The following is a 5,157-nucleotide window of genomic DNA, read 5'->3' on the forward strand; positions in this document are numbered from 1 at the left end:
CAGAGTCCTTGTTGGAAAGCAGTAGTCGCTATGAGTCCCACAAAACATGTGGGGTTGCTTGTTCCGGTGAGCTTTGAGGCAAAGCTGTGTTACATACAGGTGCCAGGAACTGACTGCAGGAGTCCCTTCCTTCCCAGAAGGGACCGGGTTCCTTAGACTGCTCCGCCATCCTGACTCCCTGGGACGAGTGTCCTTTCCAAGCTGTGGCGCTGATGGTGACTTCTGGGAGATGGCTCTTTGGGGTCCGTTATGCTTAGGATCTTTCCTGCTCCGCAAGCACTAAGCCACGTCAGCACTACGTCTCGGTAATATCTGTAATATAAAAAGTATTGTGCCAGGTATTGGAAGGTCCTGAGAGAAAAACCATACGAACTTCCTGTTCTCCAAAAACTTAAAAATAGCAATTCTCACCTTAGTTTTAAACTTGCAGAATTAGAATGCCTTAAATTGTGTTGTATTTATAGGATATATATATATATATATACATATTTAACTTGTACACAAATGTCCAGCAGCTTTATTATTTAAAAAAATTTTTTTATTGAGTTCGTAAGTTTACATCATTGTGAAATTTCAGTTGTACATTATTTCTTGTCTGTCACCACATAAGTGCTCCCCTTCACTCCCCGTGCCACCCCCCTTCCCCTGGTAACCACTGAACTGTTTTCTTTGTCCATATATTTGTTTATATTCCACATATGAGTGAAATCATCTGGTGTTTGTCTTTCTCAGTCTGGCTTATCTCGCTAACCATAATTCCCTCCAGGTCCATCCATGGTGTTGCAAATGGGATGATTTTGTCTTTTTTATGGCCGAGTAGTATTCCATTGCATACATATACCACATCTTCTTTATCCAATCATCAGTCGATGGGCACCTGGATTGTTTCCATGTCTTGGCTATTGTGAATAGTGCTGCAATGAACACAGGAGTGCATGTGTTACTTTGGATTGTGGATTTCAAGTTGTTTGGGTAGATACCCAGTAGTGGGATGGCTGGGTCATATGGTATTTCTATTTTTAGTTTTTGAAGAATCCCCATACTGTTTTCCATAGTGGCTGCACCAGTTTGCATTCCCACCAGGAGTGTGTGAGGGTTTTATAGGATATGTTTTATATTTATTAAAGTAATTACGCACAAATTGCAGGCTCTTAAAGTTTCAGGACCTGGCGGCTACTTTGTTTCTGAAAAGTGAGAGAATGAGAATGAAAAAAAATTAAGCTTTTATTTTTCCATTTCAGCTAAGTCTTAAAATTCTAGTATCTTTGCAAAAGGGCTCAGAAACTCTAGATTTTCTAAGGTTTTCTGGATTTTTTAATATTCATATCTTACTGGTCTTATTTCATCTGGATTATACTGATTTATACTGGTTCTATTTTTTTAGGCTGATTTTTTTTCTATTTCTTAATCTTCAGAAATTGTCATTTTGCGGCTGGCTCTGTGGCCGAGTGGTTAAGTCTGCGCGCTCTGCTGCAGCGGCCCAGGGTTCGGATCCTGGGCTCAGACATGGCACCGCTCGTCAGGCCACGTTGAGGCGGCGTCCCACATCCCACAACTCGAAGGACATGCAACTAAGATATACAACTGTGTGCCGGGGGGGTTTGGGGAGATAAAGCATAAAAAAAAAAAAAAGAAAGATTGGCAACAGTTGTTAGCCCAGGTGCCAATCTTTAAAAAAAAAGAAAAGAAAAGAAATTGCCATTTTGGGGGAAAAATTGTTTTCCATCAAAGACTTGGATAAGTTCTTCAGGCTATGCCAAATTTCACTTTGGAAAATTTTCTATTCAAAGTGATTTTTTTTATCACTTGGTATGTACACCTTCTCAATGATTAAAGACATGATTTTTTGTCTGAAAGATTAGGTGAATAAAAATATATTCATTAGAATAAAAGATGTTTGCTCCTGGGGGTATTTATAACCAAGCAGGTCAAATTTATACCTGAATGTGCATTAAAATAAAACCCAAAAAACCCTATTTCCTGTCTCAAAAGACAGAAATTTCATCCCTCAAAAAACTAGGAATCTCATAGTGTGATCCTTGACCAGGAGAGTTCTCCTTATGGACTGATACAGATTAAAAAATATATGTGCTTTTGGGGGGATTCTTTTGGGCAAATGAGGCAAAATTTCATTGATTTTCATTTTTATGTTCAATTATAAAGCTCCTGACCATTAACCTACTTAGTGAGTAATTGACTAGTTATGTTTCATATTAAGTCCATTTCATTGCCAGCACTTACTAATGCTACGACATCCATATTCTAAGATGTTGTCTGCCGCGCTGATTGTGTCGTAACATTAAGCAAGTACTGTGCAGGCACTCGAGGAATGCTTGCAAACTGGGCAAAGGATGCCTTTTATCGCTTGTGTACATGTGGCTGTGATTTCAAATGGCTGCTAGTCATGCTTTTAAATAATAAAGTCTTGTTAGTTTAAGTGATGTTTGGTGCTGTTGATAATGCTCATGGTGCCTGTTCTCATCATCATTATTTTTGGCCTATTATTTCCCAGTAGCTAGTCTCTAATCCACGTGTGGATGTGCTATCATTCCAGCGCTAGGCATCCACATGCCTATTGCTGAAGCTGATGAATATATATAATCTCCCTCACATTTACTTGCCCAGGGACAGATCATCGGTGATATGCTTCCAGTGAATGTGTTCACTGAATAACTTGTGTTCTTTACGTAACTTACAAAACACTAGCAAATTATAAAGTTGGGGGGTTACCTTGAAGGTACGTATAGCATTGCTTTAGAATGGGAAATCACGTCTTTGTCACCTTTCAATTCTTTATCACAGAATTCTTTCCCACTGGTAATTGGGAATGAGTGGGGTAGGGTGAGCTTCAGGATCTTTTGCCTTGCCTCAAAAGGATGTGATTAGGAAGTGCTGCTTTAAATCAAGACTTCCAGGACTTGACTATTTGAATATACATTTATCATGAGTGATTTTCCTAGAAATCAGTGAATCTCAAGCCTAGCTGCACATTAGCCTCTTCTGGAAAGTATATTTAAAATATTGATGCAGAGCCCAACTTCAGACCAACTGACTGAAGCGTCTGAAGGTGGAGGCCAGGCATTGTGTTTTTTAAAAGCATCCCAGGTAATTATGAGGTGTAGTGAAGGTTGAGAATTCCTATAAAAGAACATTCTCGAGCTCTTTAGGTCTATAAACGAAGCAGCAACTGCCATTATTATCAAAGAATAGAAAACTTACAGAGATGAAAACATTAGGAGGGCATTGCTTAAAAAAAGGGCATTGTTTTAGGAGAAATCTTTGGTTAAAAGGGCAACTAATTGCATGGCAGTAATAGTAAAGAAAGAAGACATGGAGTTCATTTATAACATAAAATCCTCTAAGTGTGCCCTTTCAATGGAAGATTCATATTATCAGCTGCTTCCATTAGAGATAGAATAAGGGATGTGGGGTGGGGGAGGGAGGAATGACAGATGAAGGGAACAGCAGGAAATGAAGCAGGCAGAGCATAGTATCAGGAGGTGGGGGTGGCGGGGGAGAGTGACCTTTCCGAGGGCAGGTGGCCAGGGTTATGGAGAGCCAGCAAGAGGCAACAGGTGGGGGAGGGTAGTGACAGTGGGAATTGGCAGCCTGCCACAGATGAAGTGGAGCAGTGGATTAGAGGCTGTGAGGCAGAGAGACTAGGATTCAGGGAATCCTAGAAGGGGAGAGAGAAGCCAAAGAAGGAACTGGAGTCAAGGGCAGGTGTCAAAACAACATCTCGGCCACACAAGGAGATGGAGCCTCAGATCCTCCAGTGGAGCTTAAGCACAAGGGCTCCAACCCATGGAATCAGTCAAGAGCCCAGCTCTGGGTGAATGGGCGCTGGAGAGGGCTGGAGCCAGCCGAGCAGAGAAACTGAGAAAGCTAACCCCAGAAATCCTTGGCTGTCCCCTCACCTGGAATATGCTTGGGTGCAGGGCCTGCAGGCACAGTCTAAGGAACCTTACTTTTCAGGTTCTGATTGAGCGTACTCCTCCCAGAGCACAGTCCCAACAAAGATGGCTTCCACCCAGGAACTGCTGCTTCCACCAGCATCCTCTTCCTGCTCAGCCGCGTACATGCTCAGCTCCCGAGATTAAGCACGTGGCTTACTCACCTTTGCCCCCCTCTCCAAGATAGAGAGGCAGCTGGCATGTCTTGAATTGAATAATTTTTTGCACTTGCCTTTCATCTCCTAACTCACAACAGAGGAGAAGTCAAACTCACGTCGCTTCCTCAGGGGAGATTCTGGCTTCGGGCTGTCCACTCACATGTGAGCCCGAGGAGCACAGACTTGGGCTCATCCTGGAAACCACAGAAAAGGCTTAGTGACACGGACAGTCAGCTAGTGTAACTTGATGAGTCCAGTTCCCTTCCCGTGGGGAGAAATGAGCTGTAGAAGACGGGGAGAGGAGGCAGGTCCGTTGGCCTGTGGGGAAGTTATTCCCAAACTGGGTTGTACAGAATGACTTACAGTATTAAAAACACAGATTCTGGGGCCTACCTCTGAGATTCTGATGCACTTGGTGGATCTGGGCCAGGGCACAGCAGATCGGCTTTTAAAAAGCTCCCAGGTGGTTCTGGGACATGCAGCACCAGGTTTGGGAGCTGAAAGTGCCACCACGCAGTTGGTTTTCCCTGTGTCTCTCACCTCAGCACCGCCTGGCTCCTTGGGTGCGGGCTGGCTGGCAGTCCCAGGGCAGGTGATGGCAGGGCTCCTCCGGCCCCTGCATGTCACTCTCTTGCTTCCTGCATCTTGTGAGGGCTAGCTCTGTGTTCACTCTACTTAGGCAAGGCTGTGTGAGTTCCTGGGGCAGCCAGCAGAATCTGTCCTTGGCAGACGTGTGAAACTTTAATCTCAACCCGTTCTGCTCCAGCTGGCTGTTTCTTGGCATCAACTCAAGAATTCAGGCGCGGCGAAGGAGGAGCCTCCTTTCTTCTCTGTGTCTGGGGGTAAAAGCCCATTGCCCGGCAAGGGGGGCGCTGGTGCAAGAGGGTCTGGGGGGAGGTCAGCCTCAGGCCTAGAGTCAGAGAGAGAGAAAACCACACACTAAGCCATTAGCCCCCATTAACATTTTAGCGTGGACTAATTCCTCAGAAAGGTATTTATTTCCAGTGGCGAGGGAATGAGACAGTGCAGATAGATCTTCAAGGATT

General features: G+C 44.1%; 1 long non-coding RNA gene across 1 annotated transcript; it reads right to left on the reverse strand.

Annotated features, from left to right (window-relative positions):
- Positions 1 to 526: 526 nt before the first annotated feature.
- LOC123282115 (uncharacterized) lies at positions 527 to 4,833 on the reverse strand. Its single transcript, XR_006522077.2, has 3 exons — positions 4,505 to 4,833; positions 3,918 to 4,305; positions 527 to 914 (listed from the first exon to the last, which is right to left on the reverse strand). It is a non-coding gene; the product is annotated as an uncharacterized lncRNA (long non-coding RNA).
- Between the last annotated feature and the right edge of the window lie 324 nt (positions 4,834 to 5,157).

Source organism: Equus asinus, chromosome 29 (genome assembly GCF_041296235.1).
Source record: "Equus asinus isolate D_3611 breed Donkey chromosome 29, EquAss-T2T_v2, whole genome shotgun sequence".
NCBI classification, from domain to species: Eukaryota; Metazoa; Chordata; class Mammalia; order Perissodactyla; family Equidae; genus Equus; species Equus asinus.